Here is a 21,902-nt window from a genome sequence, read left to right as displayed (position 1 = left end):
TTGAGAGTGGCGTCATTGGTTTGCATCCGCGTTCACGTGTGTGAAAATATTTGCTGCTCTTTACGCAAAATCGCACGCAGCCGGTAGGACTCGAACCTACGCTCCCAGAGGGAATCTGATTTCGAGTCAGACGCCTTAACCACTCGGCCACGACTGCCGGTAGCGCGAGTTCTGCCGACACATGCAACTGCTACCGTTTAAAGCACTGTGGTGTCAGGAAACGGCGTAGTTGCATTCTTCTCCGTAGTGTTTCCACCTCTACTAGACGAATCACTACCAAAGTATTAAAATTTCCGCCCGGACAGGGACTTGAACCCTGGACCCTTAGGTTAAAAGCCTAATGCTCTACCGACTGAGCTATCCGGGCTCACAAGACGTTTGTAAAGCTTCCACGATACACAACTGCACATTGACTCATGTCCTTTACTGTTGTGCACTCGCTGCATGGAGCTGTAACTAATAAAACGTCGCCTGGATGCTGTCTACAAACTTATCGTGCTAAGCTCGTAACAGACTATCGAAGAATGCTGACACATGACGCAAGAACAAATTGCAGCAATCGTTACGTCTCATACGTTGGAGCAGAGGATTTACGTGTTCTGTCGACACTCACTGGGCAACTGGAAAATTCACAAGCATTTCGAATGCAATGTTTCCCACGTTTTCGCTCATTTCACGGTTCCGTTGGAGACGTTCTTCACGTCCTGACACAAAAAAGGGAACGCAATAGGTAGGACTTTTTTTATTTTCTTGCTTCCCAGGCATTTGCCTACTGTGTTCCTCTTATGGCATGCACTGGACAACCAGAACAGCTACAGGAGGGAGTCATTTTTGTTCTCGGCGGTAGTTACATTATCACAAACTCAGAGCAATTCCATTGGCGTCAGCTTCAAAACGAATGCATGCCGAAACCCGGGTCGAACCAGGGACCTTTAGATCTTCAGTCTAACGCTCTCCCAACTGAGCTATTTCGGCTGACGTTGAACGTCTCTGTTTTGCACGTCTTCGTTGACCTCTGCCCCGTCGCCAATTTCACAGTCATCTTCATCTGATAAGACACAGGGACGCTGAAAGGCGAGCAGCAGATGCAGTGAAGTACCACACACATTTCTTCTGCTTCCATCATCGTAACAAGCAAACACTTCGACTCGATTCATGTAATATTGACATCGCTGACGCTAGAAAACCTGTGCTATATCGATGCCACGTGCAACTCGTGTGCAAAGAACGAGACACAAGAAGCAGTGAGCCTCTCCAGCGTGTGAGAGGCAGCATCTAGCAGATACACACGGTAAAACATTTGACTTGCGCTAGCTCATAAATTGCTACACGTCATCGTCTGCAAGCTAAAATGGACACATCTGCACTGCCCAGAGAGGTGACACTTGCACTGACACCTGGTGGACGGCTGTGAGACGAGGAGATGAGCTGTGGCTTCTGGGCGCGACTGTAGCGCTGCACCCTGCACATTGCTGGCGATCCACGTGTTTAGTGGAGACGCAACCGCTAGGATGCAGCTGAACGTCCTTCTTCTGAGAGCGAGAAAATTTTCGCAGTCGGCAGGACTCGAACCTACGCTCCCAGAGGGAATCTGATTTCAAGTCAGACGCCTTAACCACTCTTTTTTTTTTTTTTTTATTTTTTTTTACGCCTTAACCACTCTTTTTTTTTTTTTACTTAACCACTTTTTTTTTTTTTTTTATTAGTCAGACGCCTTAACCACTCTTTTTTTTTTTTTTTTTTAGATTTAACCACTCGGCCACTTTTTTTTTTTTTTAAAGAAACGCCTTAACCACTCTTTTTTTTTTTTTTTTTTGTTAAACCAAACATACCTTCTTGCAAGATCAGGCCAGGGCGGCGGTGGAGGCAAAGGGGGCAGGGGTCGCAATCCGAGGCCTGGCCACAGTGTCTCCCTCACCGTCCCAACCCGAGAAACGGGGAATAACGGAAAGAGTGGTGTGTTGTACTCTGTATTATTGTGTAACAGAGTATTGCCTTTTTTTTTATGTAATTTTATTTTTTTCTTTTTTTTTCTTTTTTTTTTTTTTTTTTTTTTTTTTAATGGAGTTCCTTTAGGAGAACAAAGATCCATCGTGGCCAGCGGAAACATGTCCAAAACGATGTTGCGAAAAAAAAATAACGTCCTCTGAAGGTGTGGAAAGAACATGAGGAAGGAAGAACGAAAACGCGAAACACAAAATAAAAAACCATTCTAGGAGGACAATGACCACAAGTAGGCAGCGGAGGCCCACCGCTACCATAGAAAGGCAAAAAATAGAGACTCTCAAAATAAAATAGAAATGAAAAACACAAACAAATAACCACACTAAACGTGCCAAATATGTCTGGCGCACGGGAATGGGGAAGTGTACGCAATTCCGGCAGCAACAAACATATTTCGTCTTCTCGATAAGTTTGATTTCCGTGCCCAAGAGGCAACCGTTTCAACGCAAATTATCTTTGAGCACCGTCACACAGTTTAGGGACAAGTTAATGACAGTCCTGCAATAGTCACAAAAAATGAAGTAAAGGTCAGCAATAGGGAACAAGCGTCAATCCAGGAGAGAAGAGCCAATATGGCAATCCTAAGGACAACCGCCCAAATGGCGGAAGATAAGTCGAGCCGGTGAGACAAATGAACTGTCATACATCAAGAAAATTAGAACAATATATCATTCCACACATTCCGCCAGAGGAAACAGTGGAATGGGAAGTACATAATCATGGCAGGAGAGAAATATGTAATTTGGTAAAGGCGGTCCGTAGAGGGACATCTAAAAATCGGGCATAATTGGAAACACACTGCGGATTTCGTTGCTCCCGTCCATAGTAGTCCCAAAGATACGTCAAAAACTGCAAGCGATCCATGAGGCGGAGAGAGAAAATCGCATGTGCTGCATGCGCGGCGATCCACACGGTAGCGTTTCTCTTGGTGGCAGGATACGGCCGCCAGTCGGGAACCAGGATATACGAAGGTTGTATGGCACTTGGGGTAGTCCTATTAATCAACGCCAACATCTCACGGGTGGCAGCCCATACCTCGTGAAACTGGGGGCACACAAAACGGTGTTCGATCGTGTCCTCAGCCGCGCACCGCCCACAGATGCCACTCGGGAGGAGATTGATTGCGTGGAGTTTCGCATTCGTGGCAACGGTGCGATTCACAACTTTATACCAAGTGTCCCGAACATCTGATGTCAACAATTTACTGGAAATGTTGGACCACACCGTCCGCCAATCGTATTGCGGCAGCCTCAACTCCCATTTGTTAGTCGGCGGAGTTCCGCGGAGGGCCTCTGCGATCGCGCTGACGTTACCCCTGCGCCGATCGTCACCTATCAGATAGCTAGTGTGGAGGAAGTACTGGCGAACGAAATTCAATTTGTACGGGATAGCCTGGATAGAGACAGGCGCGCGGAGAGAAGCAGGGCGGTAAAGGTCGAAGAGTACCGACGTGGGGCCAAGCCCCGCATGGGCTATTACACAGTTAGTTCGGTGGAGCAAAAGGGCAGCACACTTGGAAGGAAAATCAACCAGACCGATGCCGCCCCTGTCCGGCGGGAGCGTGCAAATATTGTAGGCGACCTTAAAGATTTCGCCTCGCCAGACCAGCCAAGAAACAGCATGCTTGATGGCCCGTTCGATCTCCTTCGGCACCGGCAAAACTTGAGCCAGGTACCAGGCCTTGGCCAACATCTGGGTATTAACAACCGAAACTCTATCCAGCAAAGACAAATTTCGTTTGGCGGCAGCCTGAGTCGCCGCTCGAACAGAATATAAGACCGCGCGCCAGTTTAGCACTGCCATTTGTTGTACATTTGCCGTCATCTGGATCCCGAGAATCTTATGTCGTAACTTGACGGTATACCAATCACGACGGACAGCCCTCATGGTCGCAGTAAGCGGCAGCAAGATGGACTTACGGGGGTTCACAACCGCACCCGATGCCGATTCAAATTGGTGAAGAATGAGACGGAGCGAATCAATATCGTCGGGACTTTGGATAAAAACTCCCAAGTCATCCGCATACGCCCGACAGACAAGCGAACCCGTACCAAACGGGACACCGTGGCAAACATTCGTTAGTTTACGGAGTAGAGGATCCAGCGCTAAAACGAATAAGCCCATGGAAAGCGGGCACCCTTGGCGGACGGATCTGTTCATCCTGAGGACATCACCGGCCTGGCCATGAAAAAGGATTCGGGAAGTGGCCGATTTCAGAAGGTTAGATATCACATGCGTGAATTTTAAACCAAATCCAAACTTATACATGACCCGCCGCAAGTAGTCGTGACTAATTCGATCGAATGCATTATGAAAATCAATGGAAAGTATCGCAGCCCGGCCGCCACGACGTGACGAGGCAGAAGCGATACATTCTCGATACGCCAGGACGGCATCAAATATATTCCGTCCAGGTACTGCACACGATTGAGAAGGACTAATGACGGTCTTCAACGCCGGCCGCAAACGGTGTGAAAAGCAGCGTGCTATGATTTTATAATCGGCGTTTAATAGAGTAATCGGCCGTAAAGTCACCGCACTTTGGATGCCAGTGGTCTTCGGGATGAGGACGATGAGCCCCTCTAAAAAGTCTTCCGGCACATCGAGACCATTATGTATTTCATTAACAATGGCAACGAAAGTATCAGTTAAAAGAGCGGAAAATTTCACATAAAATTCCACAGGAATTCCGTCAATGCCAGGTGCCTTTCCCTTCGGGCTAGCCTTAACGGCGGCAGAAACATCAGCAGCTGTAAAACGCTCATTTAAAAGAAGTCTATCCTGACGCGTTAAAATTGAAGGCAGGTCGTGTAAAAACATCTGCAAGGAGGCGTCATGCAAAGGTTGAGATTGAAAGAGTTTAGAGTAGTGATCGTAAATTTCGTCCTTAATCACCCGACGATCCGAAGTTCTATGACCGTCACGCGTTATCCAGTCCGTGAATAAAAGTTTTTCACGCCGCAGTCGGGCTCGTCGTAAATGATACAATGATAGTGGTTCTTCCAAAGAGGGATCGAAAGGCCTGCTACGGACAACAGAGCCCTGCGCCTTCCGATGCAGATGGTTTAAAATCTGCGTTTTAATTTTCCGTAACATGGGAAGGAGGTCAGGGCGGTCGGTAACCCGAGTAATTAAATCCTGTAAACAATCGCGATAAAAATTAACCGTCATCATGTCCCAATGGGCCTTGTCACGACAGTAATTTATGAGCAAAGTACGAAGAGCCGGTTTAGCGTGACGGAGCCACCACGCGACAGTAGAACACGCCTGTGGGCGGCTCTGAAGAAGTTGGCGCCACAACAAATGTACCTGTTCGACAAGACTGACGTCATCCAAAACACTAACATTGAATTTCCAATAGGATCGCGTACGGTCCGGGCGAACAGACGGGACATTAAAAGCACACAAATAACCACAATGATCCGAAAAAACGACGGGGGCAACTTCGGCCTGCAAGATTTGTGCAGTAAGGTCCGACGAGACATAAATTCTATCCAACCTACTATGCCCAGTAGGATAAAAATAAGTAAAACCTGTAGCAGTCGGACTAAAACGAAGCCACGTGTCCTCAAGTTTAAAAGTGTCAACTAAAGTTTGCAGTGCTAGACACTTATGTGCCGTCGGTTCCTGGTCGGCAACACGCAAGACACAATTAAAATCACCGCCTAAGATGATCCGTCGGTGGTTTCGATGGAAGAACTGACATAAATCATGATTGAAAAAAGTATCCCTCAGACGTTTGTTGTGAGTTCCAGAGGGGGCGTACACGTTAACAAAAAATATGTCGCAGATGACACATGCCAACCCTCGTCCATTTGGTAAAATTTCTACGTGTTTATACTCTAAACCGGGCGCGATTAAAATAGCCGTACCAATGGTCGTTTCCGGATCAATATTAAGAATAACATTATAGGCAGTAAGGTGCGGGACAACGTCAGCTGTAAGTTCTTGAAGGAAAACCACATCACAACGAGCAGATTGCAAAAAATGTAAAAGGGCGTCAATTTTACGGACACTGCGGATTTGATTAACATTAAGTGTGAGGACGCGTAACTGGTGGAATGCACGCGTCAGGATGGACTCTGTAACTTAAGCGGAACTAGAAGAAATGATCTTCCTCCACATCCTCAGACCACTGCATGGTGTCCGCAGGAGAAGGTACGGCGTCCGGGACGGCCCGGGAAGCGGGGGCGGGGGGCACTGACACAGGCGGACCGTGCACGAAAGGTGCTTCGCGACGCTCTTGAACCAAGGAGTCCGTTAATCCCTCAACGGCCTGTTCGAAGGAAACGCCGTCGCCCTCAGTGGGCGCCGTTTTCGAACGTTTCTTAGACCGCCTACGCTTCGGTTTGGGATCGGTAGGGGCGGACTGGGTGGAAACTTGAGACACCTCGCTTTCAGCGCTGCTAGCATCCGCCTCACCAGAAGTGGACAGGCCGGGTTGTGTCGGCAATTTCCGCTTGTCTGTCGGCGGGGCGGGGACGGTAATCGGCCGGGGCGACTCGACCAACATTTCAGAAGACTCCCCAACAGGCACGGTCGGGACACTGACAGCTGACAAATCAGCAAGACCGACTTCGCGAGGGGTCTGTTCGGTAGATAAACTTTGTTCCGACACAACCGGGGGCACGACAACTGTCGGCAGAGTCACATTATCGGACACAGGAGGGGACTCGACCAACATTTCAGAAAACTCCCTAACAGGCACATCCGGAACACTGACGGCTGACAAATCAGCGATACTGACTTCGCGAGGGGTGCGTTCGGCAGGTAAACTTTGTTCCGACACAACCGGGGGCACGACAACTGTCGGCTGAGTCACAACATCGGACACAGGAGCCACAGCCGCAGGAGCGGCGGAAGCCTGTCGGTCGGTCGGGGCGAGCGAGGGGGGTCCAACCAACGCGCCTGCATACGTGGTGTTGACAACAGCTTCGCGCGGTAGCTGCGCCGGCCTGCGTAAAGTGCAGGTTTGTCGTAAATGATCTGTTTTGCCACACACAGAACACGTCTGCGGCTGCCCACTATAGCTGAGGAAAGCTCGCGTGCCAGCAATGATCAGATACGACGGGATATGTTTCTTTAAATCTACACGTACTGTCCGAACACCACTCAGAACCCGATACCTAAAACCTGCAGGCCACACATCATTCTCCACACTAAGAACGGTGCCAAATTCGCCAAGTTTACGAGCAATGGCCTCATTTGGGCACTCAAAAGGAACATTATAAACCTTCACACTTCGAATGCCGAAGCCTGCCGGCAGTATCAACACGTCAGACAAAGCACCGTCCACGTGCTTGAATTTCTTAACGCCACCACTTTCGGTAACTAGCTTATCGACAAAATCCTCGTTCGGAAGTTTCAAAAAGACAGAGTTTTGAATAAAATCAAGCTGGATGCCGACCAAATCAGATTCGGGAATACGCAATTCCGAAAATACCCATTCGTGTACATCAAAAGGCGACGGCCTAGCCGCGTTCCTATCAAAAACACACTGTACGGAGTTAGCACGGTTCATAATAATGCGTCAATAAACTTACAGGAACTAGAAGAGAAGAGAGAACGCTGCGAGGCGCAGCACCAAACACACGACGAAGACACCGCCTGCAGCACACGAAGGCAGCAGCAGGCACGAGCCCAACACACGTCCGCTCGCCGCAACCACTCGGCCACGACTGCCTGTGGCAATATCGTCTTCCGACAAGTGAAAGTGACATCTTTAGAAGCAATCCGATGGCAGAAAGCGGCGTGGCCTCACTCTTTTCTCTAGTGTTTCCATTGCCAGCACATTAGCCGTTACGAAAGTGTATTAATTTTCGCCCAGACAGGGGCTTGAACCCAACACCCTTTGGTTGAAAACCTAACGCTCTACCGACTGAGCTACCGTACAGCTGCGTGGTGTGCGAGTGATTCACATGTCGTAATTACTGGCTTATGGCTCCAATGGCGACTTCACCGACTTCCCACTGACGCACCGCTGACGCTGCTTTTCTGTCGTCTTAAGCGGTGGACATACTTGCAAGTAGCTGCGAGATCTTAACAAAAGAAACGCTGCACCATTGCTTTTGCCGCACTCGAATGACTGAATTACGATTCTTAAAAAGAAATGAATGTTCGCTCTGTCCAACACTTCCAAGCACATCTGTGTACTCACAAACTCGGCGTCGGCGCGAGAAAATGACGGGAGCGCACTCGTGGGCCTGCGACGGCTTTCTGCAGTCCCAGCGTCAGTGCGAGGTGAACCGGTAGCCACAGGAAGCAGCGGCCGTTGCGAAACTCAGTATTCTTAAATTTTCGTCTTGTTGAGAGTGGCGTCATTGGTTTGCATCCGCGTTCACGTGTGTGAAAATATTTGCTGCTCTTTACGCAAAATCGCACGCAGCCGGTAGGACTCGAACCTACGCTCCCAGAGGGAATCTGATTTCGAGTCAGACGCCTTAACCACTCGGCCACGACTGCCGGTAGCGCGAGTTCTGCCGACACATGCAACTGCTACCGTTTAAAGCACTGTGGTGTCAGGAAACGGCGTAGTTGCATTCTTCTCCGTAGTGTTTCCACCTCTACTAGACGAATCACTACCAAAGTATTAAAATTTCCGCCCGGACAGGGACTTGAACCCTGGACCCTTAGGTTAAAAGCCTAATGCTCTACCGACTGAGCTATCCGGGCTCACAAGACGTTTGTAAAGCTTCCACGATACACAACTGCACATTGACTCATGTCCTTTACTGTTGTGCACTCGCTGCATGGAGCTGTAACTAATAAAACGTCGCCTGGATGCTGTCTACAAACTTATCGTGCTAAGCTCGTAACAGACTATCGAAGAATGCTGACACATGACGCAAGAACAAATTGCAGCAATCGTTACGTCTCATACGTTGGAGCAGAGGATTTACGTGTTCTGTCGACACTCACTGGGCAACTGGAAAATTCACAAGCATTTCGAATGCAATGTTTCCCACGTTTTCGCTCATTTCACGGTTCCGTTGGAGACGTTCTTCACGTCCTGACACAAAAAAGGGAACGCAATAGGTAGGACTTTTTTTATTTTCTTGCTTCCCAGGCATTTGCCTACTGTGTTCCTCTTATGGCATGCACTGGACAACCAGAACAGCTACAGGAGGGAGTCATTTTTGTTCTCGGCGGTAGTTACATTATCACAAACTCAGAGCAATTCCATTGGCGTCAGCTTCAAAACGAATGCATGCCGAAACCCGGGTCGAACCAGGGACCTTTAGATCTTCAGTCTAACGCTCTCCCAACTGAGCTATTTCGGCTGACGTTGAACGTCTCTGTTTTGCACGTCTTCGTTGACCTCTGCCCCGTCGCCAATTTCACAGTCATCTTCATCTGATAAGACACAGGGACGCTGAAAGGCGAGCAGCAGATGCAGTGAAGTACCACACACATTTCTTCTGCTTCCATCATCGTAACAAGCAAACACTTCGACTCGATTCATGTAATATTGACATCGCTGACGCTAGAAAACCTGTGCTATATCGATGCCACGTGCAACTCGTGTGCAAAGAACGAGACACAAGAAGCAGTGAGCCTCTCCAGCGTGTGAGAGGCAGCATCTAGCAGATACACACGGTAAAACATTTGACTTGCGCTAGCTCATAAATTGCTACACGTCATCGTCTGCAAGCTAAAATGGACACATCTGCACTGCCCAGAGAGGTGACACTTGCACTGACACCTGGTGGACGGCTGTGAGACGAGGAGATGAGCTGTGGCTTCTGGGCGCGACTGTAGCGCTGCACCCTGCACATTGCTGGCGATCCACGTGTTTAGTGGAGACGCAACCGCTAGGATGCAGCTGAACGTCCTTCTTCTGAGAGCGAGAAAATTTTCGCAGTCGGCAGGACTCGAACCTACGCTCCCAGAGGGAATCTGATTTCAAGTCAGACGCCTTAACCACTCTTTTTTTTTTTTTTATTTTTTTTTACGCCTTAACCACTCTTTTTTTTTTTTTTACTTAACCACTTTTTTTTTTTTTTTATTAGTCAGACGCCTTAACCACTCTTTTTTTTTTTTTTTTTTTTAGATTTAACCACTCGGCCACTTTTTTTTTTTTTTAAAGAAACGCCTTAACCACTCTTTTTTTTTTTTTTTTTTGTTAAACCAAACATACCTTCTTGCAAGATCAGGCCAGGGCGGCGGTGGAGGCAAAGGGGGCAGGGGTCGCAATCCGAGGCCTGGCCACAGTGTCTCCCTCACCGTCCCAACCCGAGAAACGGGGAATAACGGAAAGAGTGGTGTGTTGTACTCTGTATTATTGTGTAACAGAGTATTGCTTTTTTTTTATGTAATTTTATTTTTTTCTTTTTTTTTTTTTTTTTTTTTTTTTTTTTTTTTTTTTTTTAATGGAGTTCCTTTAGGAGAACAAAGATCCATCGTGGCCAGCGGAAACATGTCCAAAACGATGTTGCGAAAAAAAAATAACGTCCTCTGAAGGTGTGGAAAGAACATGAGGAAGGAAGAACGAAAACGCGAAACACAAAATAAAAAACCATTCTAGGAGGACAATGACCACAAGTAGGCAGCGGAGGCCCACCGCTACCATAGAAAGGCAAAAAATAGAGACTCTCAAAATAAAATAGAAATGAAAAACACAAACAAATAACCACACTAAACGTGCCAAATATGTCTGGCGCACGGGAATGGGGAAGTGTACGCAATTCCGGCAGCAACAAACATATTTCGTCTTCTCGATAAGTTTGATTTCCGTGCCCAAGAGGCAACCGTTTCAACGCAAATTATCTTTGAGCACCGTCACACAGTTTAGGGACAAGTTAATGACAGTCCTGCAATAGTCACAAAAAATGAAGTAAAGGTCAGCAATAGGGAACAAGCGTCAATCCAGGAGAGAAGAGCCAATATGGCAATCCTAAGGACAACCGCCCAAATGGCGGAAGATAAGTCGAGCCGGTGAGACAAATGAACTGTCATACATCAAGAAAATTAGAACAATATATCATTCCACACATTCCGCCAGAGGAAACAGTGGAATGGGAAGTACATAATCATGGCAGGAGAGAAATATGTAATTTGGTAAAGGCGGTCCGTAGAGGGACATCTAAAAATCGGGCATAATTGGAAACACACTGCGGATTTCGTTGCTCCCGTCCATAGTAGTCCCAAAGATACGTCAAAAACTGCAAGCGATCCATGAGGCGGAGAGAGAAAATCGCATGTGCTGCATGCGCGGCGATCCACACGGTAGCGTTTCTCTTGGTGGCAGGATACGGCCGCCAGTCGGGAACCAGGATATACGAAGGTTGTATGGCACTTGGGGTAGTCCTATTAATCAACGCCAACATCTCACGGGTGGCAGCCCATACCTCGTGAAACTGGGGGCACACAAAACGGTGTTCGATCGTGTCCTCAGCCGCGCACCGCCCACAGATGCCACTCGGGAGGAGATTGATTGCGTGGAGTTTCGCATTCGTGGCAACGGTGCGATTCACAACTTTATACCAAGTGTCCCGAACATCTGATGTCAACAATTTACTGGAAATGTTGGACCACACCGTCCGCCAATCGTATTGCGGCAGCCTCAACTCCCATTTGTTAGTCGGCGGAGTTCCGCGGAGGGCCTCTGCGATCGCGCTGACGTTACCCCTGCGCCGATCGTCACCTATCAGATAGCTAGTGTGGAGGAAGTACTGGCGAACGAAATTCAATTTGTACGGGATAGCCTGGATAGAGACAGGCGCGCGGAGAGAAGCAGGGCGGTAAAGGTCGAAGAGTACCGACGTGGGGCCAAGCCCCGCATGGGCTATTACACAGTTAGTTCGGTGGAGCAAAAGGGCAGCACACTTGGAAGGAAAATCAACCAGACCGATGCCGCCCCTGTCCGGCGGGAGCGTGCAAATATTGTAGGCGACCTTAAAGATTTCGCCTCGCCAGACCAGCCAAGAAACAGCATGCTTGATGGCCCGTTCGATCTCCTTCGGCACCGGCAAAACTTGAGCCAGGTACCAGGCCTTGGCCAACATCTGGGTATTAACAACCGAAACTCTATCCAGCAAAGACAAATTTCGTTTGGCGGCAGCCTGAGTCGCCGCTCGAACAGAATATAAGACCGCGCGCCAGTTTAGCACTGCCATTTGTTGTACATTTGCCGTCATCTGGATCCCGAGAATCTTATGTCGTAACTTGACGGTATACCAATCACGACGGACAGCCCTCATGGTCGCAGTAAGCGGCAGCAAGATGGACTTACGGGGGTTCACAACCGCACCCGATGCCGATTCAAATTGGTGAAGAATGAGACGGAGCGAATCAATATCGTCGGGACTTTGGATAAAAACTCCCAAGTCATCCGCATACGCCCGACAGACAAGCGAACCCGTACCAAACGGGACACCGTGGCAAACATTCGTTAGTTTACGGAGTAGAGGATCCAGCGCTAAAACGAATAAGCCCATGGAAAGCGGGCACCCTTGGCGGACGGATCTGTTCATCCTGAGGACATCACCGGCCTGGCCATGAAAAAGGATTCGGGAAGTGGCCGATTTCAGAAGGTTAGATATCACATGCGTGAATTTTAAACCAAATCCAAACTTATACATGACCCGCCGCAAGTAGTCGTGACTAATTCGATCGAATGCATTATGAAAATCAATGGAAAGTATCGCAGCCCGGCCGCCACGACGTGACGAGGCAGAAGCGATACATTCTCGATACGCCAGGACGGCATCAAATATATTCCGTCCAGGTACTGCACACGATTGAGAAGGACTAATGACGGTCTTCAACGCCGGCCGCAAACGGTGTGAAAAGCAGCGTGCTATGATTTTATAATCGGCGTTTAATAGAGTAATCGGCCGTAAAGTCACCGCACTTTGGATGCCAGTGGTCTTCGGGATGAGGACGATGAGCCCCTCTAAAAAGTCTTCCGGCACATCGAGACCATTATGTATTTCATTAACAATGGCAACGAAAGTATCAGTTAAAAGAGCGGAAAATTTCACATAAAATTCCACAGGAATTCCGTCAATGCCAGGTGCCTTTCCCTTCGGGCTAGCCTTAACGGCGGCAGAAACATCAGCAGCTGTAAAACGCTCATTTAAAAGAAGTCTATCCTGACGCGTTAAAATTGAAGGCAGGTCGTGTAAAAACATCTGCAAGGAGGCGTCATGCAAAGGTTGAGATTGAAAGAGTTTAGAGTAGTGATCGTAAATTTCGTCCTTAATCACCCGACGATCCGAAGTTCTATGACCGTCACGCGTTATCCAGTCCGTGAATAAAAGTTTTTCACGCCGCAGTCGGGCTCGTCGTAAATGATACAATGATAGTGGTTCTTCCAAAGAGGGATCGAAAGGCCTGCTACGGACAACAGAGCCCTGCGCCTTCCGATGCAGATGGTTTAAAATCTGCGTTTTAATTTTCCGTAACATGGGAAGGAGGTCAGGGCGGTCGGTAACCCGAGTAATTAAATCCTGTAAACAATCGCGATAAAAATTAACCGTCATCATGTCCCAATGGGCCTTGTCACGACAGTAATTTATGAGCAAAGTACGAAGAGCCGGTTTAGCGTGACGGAGCCACCACGCGACAGTAGAACACGCCTGTGGGCGGCTCTGAAGAAGTTGGCGCCACAACAAATGTACCTGTTCGACAAGACTGACGTCATCCAAAACACTAACATTGAATTTCCAATAGGATCGCGTACGGTCCGGGCGAACAGACGGGACATTAAAAGCACACAAATAACCACAATGATCCGAAAAAACGACGGGGGCAACTTCGGCCTGCAAGATTTGTGCAGTAAGGTCCGACGAGACATAAATTCTATCCAACCTACTATGCCCAGTAGGATAAAAATAAGTAAAACCTGTAGCAGTCGGACTAAAACGAAGCCACGTGTCCTCAAGTTTAAAAGTGTCAACTAAAGTTTGCAGTGCTAGACACTTATGTGCCGTCGGTTCCTGGTCGGCAACACGCAAGACACAATTAAAATCACCGCCTAAGATGATCCGTCGGTGGTTTCGATGGAAGAACTGACATAAATCATGATTGAAAAAAGTATCCCTCAGACGTTTGTTGTGAGTTCCAGAGGGGGCGTACACGTTAACAAAAAATATGTCGCAGATGACACATGCCAACCCTCGTCCATTTGGTAAAATTTCTACGTGTTTATACTCTAAACCGGGCGCGATTAAAATAGCCGTACCAATGGTCGTTTCCGGATCAATATTAAGAATAACATTATAGGCAGTAAGGTGCGGGACAACGTCAGCTGTAAGTTCTTGAAGGAAAACCACATCACAACGAGCAGATTGCAAAAAATGTAAAAGGGCGTCAATTTTACGGACACTGCGGATTTGATTAACATTAAGTGTGAGGACGCGTAACTGGTGGAATGCACGCGTCAGGATGGACTCTGTAACTTAAGCGGAACTAGAAGAAATGATCTTCCTCCACATCCTCAGACCACTGCATGGTGTCCGCAGGAGAAGGTACGGCGTCCGGGACGGCCCGGGAAGCGGGGGCGGGGGGCACTGACACAGGCGGACCGTGCACGAAAGGTGCTTCGCGACGCTCTTGAACCAAGGAGTCCGTTAATCCCTCAACGGCCTGTTCGAAGGAAACGCCGTCGCCCTCAGTGGGCGCCGTTTTCGAACGTTTCTTAGACCGCCTACGCTTCGGTTTGGGATCGGTAGGGGCGGACTGGGTGGAAACTTGAGACACCTCGCTTTCAGCGCTGCTAGCATCCGCCTCACCAGAAGTGGACAGGCCGGGTTGTGTCGGCAATTTCCGCTTGTCTGTCGGCGGGGCGGGGACGGTAATCGGCCGGGGCGACTCGACCAACATTTCAGAAGACTCCCCAACAGGCACGGTCGGGACACTGACAGCTGACAAATCAGCAAGACCGACTTCGCGAGGGGTCTGTTCGGTAGATAAACTTTGTTCCGACACAACCGGGGGCACGACAACTGTCGGCAGAGTCACATTATCGGACACAGGAGGGGACTCGACCAACATTTCAGAAAACTCCCTAACAGGCACATCCGGAACACTGACGGCTGACAAATCAGCGATACTGACTTCGCGAGGGGTGCGTTCGGCAGGTAAACTTTGTTCCGACACAACCGGGGGCACGACAACTGTCGGCTGAGTCACAACATCGGACACAGGAGCCACAGCCGCAGGAGCGGCGGAAGCCTGTCGGTCGGTCGGGGCGAGCGAGGGGGGTCCAACCAACGCGCCTGCATACGTGGTGTTGACAACAGCTTCGCGCGGTAGCTGCGCCGGCCTGCGTAAAGTGCAGGTTTGTCGTAAATGATCTGTTTTGCCACACACAGAACACGTCTGCGGCTGCCCACTATAGCTGAGGAAAGCTCGCGTGCCAGCAATGATCAGATACGACGGGATATGTTTCTTTAAATCTACACGTACTGTCCGAACACCACTCAGAACCCGATACCTAAAACCTGCAGGCCACACATCATTCTCCACACTAAGAACGGTGCCAAATTCGCCAAGTTTACTAGCAATGGCCTCATTTGGGCACTCAAAAGGAACATTATAAACCTTCACACTTCGAATGCCGAAGCCTGCCGGCAGTATCAACACGTCAGACAAAGCACCGTCCACGTGCTTGAATTTCTTAACGCCACCACTTTCGGTAACTAGCTTATCGACAAAATCCTCGTTCGGAAGTTTCAAAAAGACAGAGTTTTGAATAAAATCAAGCTGGATGCCGACCAAATCAGATTCGGGAATACGCAATTCCGAAAATACCCATTCGTGTACATCAAAAGGCGACGGCCTAGCCGCGTTCCTATCAAAAACACACTGTACGGAGTTAGCACGGTTCATAATAATGCGTCAATAAACTTACAGGAACTAGAAGAGAAGAGAGAACGCTGCGAGGCGCAGCACCAAACACACGACGAAGACACCGCCTGCAGCACACGAAGGCAGCAGCAGGCACGAGCCCAACACACGTCCGCTCGCCGCAACCACTCGGCCACGACTGCCTGTGGCAATATCGTCTTCCGACAAGTGAAAGTGACATCTTTAGAAGCAATCCGATGGCAGAAAGCGGCGTGGCCTCACTCTTTTCTCTAGTGTTTCCATTGCCAGCACATTAGCCGTTACGAAAGTGTATTAATTTTCGCCCAGACAGGGGCTTGAACCCAACACCCTTTGGTTGAAAACCTAACGCTCTACCGACTGAGCTACCGTACAGCTGCGTGGTGTGCGAGTGATTCACATGTCGTAATTACTGGCTTATGGCTCCAATGGCGACTTCACCGACTTCCCACTGACGCACCGCTGACGCTGCTTTTCTGTCGTCTTAAGCGGTGGACATACTTGCAAGTAGCTGCGAGATCTTAACAAAAGAAACGCTGCACCATTGCTTTTGCCGCACTCGAATGACTGAATTACGATTCTTAAAAAGAAATGAATGTTCGCTCTGTCCAACACTTCCAAGCACATCTGTGTACTCACAAACTCGGCGTCGGCGCGAGAAAATGACGGGAGCGCACTCGTGGGCCTGCGACGGCTTTCTGCAGTCCCAGCGTCAGTGCGAGGTGAACCGGTAGCCACAGGAAGCAGCGGCCGTTGCGAAACTCAGTATTCTTAAATTTTCGTCTTGTTGAGAGTGGCGTCATTGGTTTGCATCCGCGTTCACGTGTGTGAAAATATTTGCTGCTCTTTACGCAAAATCGCACGCAGCCGGTAGGACTCGAACCTACGCTCCCAGAGGGAATCTGATTTCGAGTCAGACGCCTTAACCACTCGGCCACGACTGCCGGTAGCGCGAGTTCTGCCGACACATGCAACTGCTACCGTTTAAAGCACTGTGGTGTCAGGAAACGGCGTAGTTGCATTCTTCTCCGTAGTGTTTCCACCTCTACTAGACGAATCACTACCAAAGTATTAAAATTTCCGCCCGGACAGGGACTTGAACCCTGGACCCTTAGGTTAAAAGCCTAATGCTCTACCGACTGAGCTATCCGGGCTCACAAGACGTTTGTAAAGCTTCCACGATACACAACTGCACATTGACTCATGTCCTTTACTGTTGTGCACTCGCTGCATGGAGCTGTAACTAATAAAACGTCGCCTGGATGCTGTCTACAAACTTATCGTGCTAAGCTCGTAACAGACTATCGAAGAATGCTGACACATGACGCAAGAACAAATTGCAGCAATCGTTACGTCTCATACGTTGGAGCAGAGGATTTACGTGTTCTGTCGACACTCACTGGGCAACTGGAAAATTCACAAGCATTTCGAATGCAATGTTTCCCACGTTTTCGCTCATTTCACGGTTCCGTTGGAGACGTTCTTCACGTCCTGACACAAAAAAGGGAACGCAATAGGTAGGACTTTTTTTATTTTCTTGCTTCCCAGGCATTTGCCTACTGTGTTCCTCTTATGGCATGCACTGGACAACCAGAACAGCTACAGGAGGGAGTCATTTTTGTTCTCGGCGGTAGTTACATTATCACAAACTCAGAGCAATTCCATTGGCGTCAGCTTCAAAACGAATGCATGCCGAAACCCGGGTCGAACCAGGGACCTTTAGATCTTCAGTCTAACGCTCTCCCAACTGAGCTATTTCGGCTGACGTTGAACGTCTCTGTTTTGCACGTCTTCGTTGACCTCTGCCCCGTCGCCAATTTCACAGTCATCTTCATCTGATAAGACACAGGGACGCTGAAAGGCGAGCAGCAGATGCAGTGAAGTACCACACACATTTCTTCTGCTTCCATCATCGTAACAAGCAAACACTTCGACTCGATTCATGTAATATTGACATCGCTGACGCTAGAAAACCTGTGCTATATCGATGCCACGTGCAACTCGTGTGCAAAGAACGAGACACAAGAAGCAGTGAGCCTCTCCAGCGTGTGAGAGGCAGCATCTAGCAGATACACACGGTAAAACATTTGACTTGCGCTAGCTCATAAATTGCTACACGTCATCGTCTGCAAGCTAAAATGGACACATCTGCACTGCCCAGAGAGGTGACACTTGCACTGACACCTGGTGGACGGCTGTGAGACGAGGAGATGAGCTGTGGCTTCTGGGCGCGACTGTAGCGCTGCACCCTGCACATTGCTGGCGATCCACGTGTTTAGTGGAGACGCAACCGCTAGGATGCAGCTGAACGTCCTTCTTCTGAGAGCGAGAAAATTTTCGCAGTCGGCAGGACTCGAACCTACGCTCCCAGAGGGAATCTGATTTCAAGTCAGACGCCTTAACCACTCTTTTTTTTTTTTTATTTTTTTTTACGCCTTAACCACTCTTTTTTTTTTTTTTACTTAACCACTTTTTTTTTTTTTTTTATTAGTCAGACGCCTTAACCACTCTTTTTTTTTTTTTTTTTTTTAGATTTAACCACTCGGCCACTTTTTTTTTTTTTTAAAGAAACGCCTTAACCACTCTTTTTTTTTTTTTTTTTTGTTAAACCAAACATACCTTCTTGCAAGATCAGGCCAGGGCGGCGGTGGAGGCAAAGGGGGCAGGGGTCGCAATCCGAGGCCTGGCCACAGTGTCTCCCTCACCGTCCCAACCCGAGAAACGGGGAATAACGGAAAGAGTGGTGTGTTGTACTCTGTATTATTGTGTAACAGAGTATTGCTTTTTTTTTATGTAATTTTATTTTTTTCTTTTTTTTTTTTTTTTTTTTTTTTTTTTTTTTTTTTTTTTTAATGGAGTTCCTTTAGGAGAACAAAGATCCATCGTGGCCAGCGGAAACATGTCCAAAACGATGTTGCGAAAAAAAAATAACGTCCTCTGAAGGTGTGGAAAGAACATGAGGAAGGAAGAACGAAAACGCGAAACACAAAATAAAAAACCATTCTAGGAGGACAATGACCACAAGTAGGCAGCGGAGGCCCACCGCTACCATAGAAAGGCAAAAAATAGAGACTCTCAAAATAAAATAGAAATGAAAAACACAAACAAATAACCACACTAAACGTGCCAAATATGTCTGGCGCACGGGAATGGGGAAGTGTACGCAATTCCGGCAGCAACAAACATATTTCGTCTTCTCGATAAGTTTGATTTCCGTGCCCAAGAGGCAACCGTTTCAACGCAAATTATCTTTGAGCACCGTCACACAGTTTAGGGACAAGTTAATGACAGTCCTGCAATAGTCACAAAAAATGAAGTAAAGGTCAGCAATAGGGAACAAGCGTCAATCCAGGAGAGAAGAGCCAATATGGCAATCCTAAGGACAACCGCCCAAATGGCGGAAGATAAGTCGAGCCGGTGAGACAAATGAACTGTCATACATCAAGAAAATTAGAACAATATATCATTCCACACATTCCGCCAGAGGAAACAGTGGAATGGGAAGTACATAATCATGGCAGGAGAGAAATATGTAATTTGGTAAAGGCGGTCCGTAGAGGGACATCTAAAAATCGGGCATAATTGGAAACACACTGCGGATTTCGTTGCTCCCGTCCATAGTAGTCCCAAAGATACGTCAAAAACTGCAAGCGATCCATGAGGCGGAGAGAGAAAATCGCATGTGCTGCATGCGCGGCGATCCACACGGTAGCGTTTCTCTTGGTGGCAGGATACGGCCGCCAGTCGGGAACCAGGATATACGAAGGTTGTATGGCACTTGGGGTAGTCCTATTAATCAACGCCAACATCTCACGGGTGGCAGCCCATACCTCGTGAAACTGGGGGCACACAAAACGGTGTTCGATCGTGTCCTCAGCCGCGCACCGCCCACAGATGCCACTCGGGAGGAGATTGATTGCGTGGAGTTTCGCATTCGTGGCAACGGTGCGATTCACAACTTTATACCAAGTGTCCCGAACATCTGATGTCAACAATTTACTGGAAATGTTGGACCACACCGTCCGCCAATCGTATTGCGGCAGCCTCAACTCCCATTTGTTAGTCGGCGGAGTTCCGCGGAGGGCCTCTGCGATCGCGCTGACGTTACCCCTGCGCCGATCGTCACCTATCAGATAGCTAGTGTGGAGGAAGTACTGGCGAACGAAATTCAATTTGTACGGGATAGCCTGGATAGAGACAGGCGCGCGGAGAGAAGCAGGGCGGTAAAGGTCGAAGAGTACCGACGTGGGGCCAAGCCCCGCATGGGCTATTACACAGTTAGTTCGGTGGAGCAAAAGGGCAGCACACTTGGAAGGAAAATCAACCAGACCGATGCCGCCCCTGTCCGGCGGGAGCGTGCAAATATTGTAGGCGACCTTAAAGATTTCGCCTCGCCAGACCAGCCAAGAAACAGCATGCTTGATGGCCCGTTCGATCTCCTTCGGCACCGGCAAAACTTGAGCCAGGTACCAGGCCTTGGCCAACATCTGGGTATTAACAACCGAAACTCTATCCAGCAAAGACAAATTTCGTTTGGCGGCAGCCTGAGTCGCCGCTCGAACAGAATATAAGACCGCGCGCCAGTTTAGCACTGCCATTTGTTGTACATTTGCCGTCATCTGGATCCCGAGAATCTTATGTCGTAACTTGACGGTATACCAATCACGACGGACAGCCCTCATGGTCGCAGTAAGCGGCAGCAAGATGGACTTACGGGGGTTCACAACCGCACCCGATGCCGATTCAAATTGGTGAAGAATGAGACGGAGCGAATCAATATCGTCGGGACTTTGGATAAAAACTCCCAAGTCATCCGCATACGCCCGACAGACAAGCGAACCCGTACCAAACGGGACACCGTGGCAAACATTCGTTAGTTTACGGAGTAGAGGATCCAGCGCTAAAACGAATAAGCCCATGGAAAGCGGGCACCCTTGGCGGACGGATCTGTTCATCCTGAGGACATCACCGGCCTGGCCATGAAAAAGGATTCGGGAAGTGGCCGATTTCAGAAGGTTAGATATCACATGCGTGAATTTTAAACCAAATCCAAACTTATACATGACCCGCCGCAAGTAGTCGTGACTAATTCGATCGAATGCATTATGAAAATCAATGGAAAGTATCGCAGCCCGGCCGCCACGACGTGACGAGGCAGAAGCGATACATTCTCGATACGCCAGGACGGCATCAATATTCCGTCCAGGTACTGCACACGATTGAGAAGGACTAATGACGGTCTTCAACGCCGGCCGCAAACGGTGTGAAAAGCAGCGTGCTATGATTTTATAATCGGCGTTTAATAGAGTAATCGGCCGTAAAGTCACCGCACTTTGGATGCCAGTGGTCTTCGGGATGAGGACGATGAGCCCCTCTAAAAAGTCTTCCGGCACATCGAGACCATTATGTATTTCATTAACAATGGCAACGAAAGTATCAGTTAAAAGAGCGGAAAATTTCACATAAAATTCCACAGGAATTCCGTCAATGCCAGGTGCCTTTCCCTTCGGGCTAGCCTTAACGGCGGCAGAAACATCAGCAGCTGTAAAACGCTCATTTAAAAGAAGTCTATCCTGACGCGTTAAAATTGAAGGCAGGTCGTGTAAAAACATCTGCAAGGAGGCGTCATGCAAAGGTTGAGATTGAAAGAGTTTAGAGTAGTGATCGTAAATTTCGTCCTTAATCACCCGACGATCCGAAGTTCTATGACCGTCACGCGTTATCCAGTCCGTGAATAAAAGTTTTTCACGCCGCAGTCGGGCTCGTCGTAAATGATACAATGATAGTGGTTCTTCCAAAGAGGGATCGAAAGGCCTGCTACGGACAACAGAGCCCTGCGCCTTCCGATGCAGATGGTTTAAAATCTGCGTTTTAATTTTCCGTAACATGGGAAGGAGGTCAGGGCGGTCGGTAACCCGAGTAATTAAATCCTGTAAACAATCGCGATAAAAATTAACCGTCATCATGTCCCAATGGGCCTTGTCACGACAGTAATTTATGAGCAAAGTACGAAGAGCCGGTTTAGCGTGACGGAGCCACCACGCGACAGTAGAACACGCCTGTGGGCG

At 48.5% G+C, this 21,902-nt stretch overlaps 9 non-coding genes across 9 annotated transcripts; all 9 read right to left on the bottom strand.

Annotated features, from left to right (window-relative positions):
- Positions 1-75: 75 nt before the first annotated feature.
- Positions 76-157, bottom strand: Trnas-cga (transfer RNA serine (anticodon CGA)). Its single transcript has one exon. It is a non-coding gene; the product is annotated as a tRNA-Ser (tRNA).
- A 137-nt stretch (positions 158-294) lies between these two features.
- Positions 295-367, bottom strand: Trnak-uuu (transfer RNA lysine (anticodon UUU)). Its single transcript has one exon. It is a non-coding gene; the product is annotated as a tRNA-Lys (tRNA).
- A 536-nt stretch (positions 368-903) lies between these two features.
- Trnaf-gaa (transfer RNA phenylalanine (anticodon GAA)) lies at positions 904-975 on the bottom strand. The gene has a single exon. It is a non-coding gene; the product is annotated as a tRNA-Phe (tRNA).
- Positions 976-8,384: 7,409 nt separating this feature from the next.
- On the bottom strand, positions 8,385-8,466 carry Trnas-cga (transfer RNA serine (anticodon CGA)). Its single transcript has one exon. It is a non-coding gene; the product is annotated as a tRNA-Ser (tRNA).
- A 137-nt stretch (positions 8,467-8,603) lies between these two features.
- On the bottom strand, positions 8,604-8,676 carry Trnak-uuu (transfer RNA lysine (anticodon UUU)). Its single transcript has one exon. It is a non-coding gene; the product is annotated as a tRNA-Lys (tRNA).
- A 536-nt stretch (positions 8,677-9,212) lies between these two features.
- Trnaf-gaa (transfer RNA phenylalanine (anticodon GAA)) lies at positions 9,213-9,284 on the bottom strand. Its single transcript has one exon. It is a non-coding gene; the product is annotated as a tRNA-Phe (tRNA).
- Positions 9,285-16,696: 7,412 nt separating this feature from the next.
- On the bottom strand, positions 16,697-16,778 carry Trnas-cga (transfer RNA serine (anticodon CGA)). The gene has a single exon. It is a non-coding gene; the product is annotated as a tRNA-Ser (tRNA).
- Positions 16,779-16,915: 137 nt separating this feature from the next.
- Trnak-uuu (transfer RNA lysine (anticodon UUU)) lies at positions 16,916-16,988 on the bottom strand. The gene has a single exon. It is a non-coding gene; the product is annotated as a tRNA-Lys (tRNA).
- A 536-nt stretch (positions 16,989-17,524) lies between these two features.
- Trnaf-gaa (transfer RNA phenylalanine (anticodon GAA)) lies at positions 17,525-17,596 on the bottom strand. The gene has a single exon. It is a non-coding gene; the product is annotated as a tRNA-Phe (tRNA).
- Between the last annotated feature and the right edge of the window lie 4,306 nt (positions 17,597-21,902).

This window comes from Schistocerca nitens, unplaced genomic scaffold, assembly GCF_023898315.1.
Source record: "Schistocerca nitens isolate TAMUIC-IGC-003100 unplaced genomic scaffold, iqSchNite1.1 HiC_scaffold_385, whole genome shotgun sequence".
NCBI lineage: Eukaryota > Metazoa > Arthropoda > Insecta > Orthoptera > Acrididae > Schistocerca > Schistocerca nitens.
The sequence above is the reverse complement of the archived record's forward strand: the minus strand, read 5'-3'. Positions and strand labels throughout refer to the sequence as shown.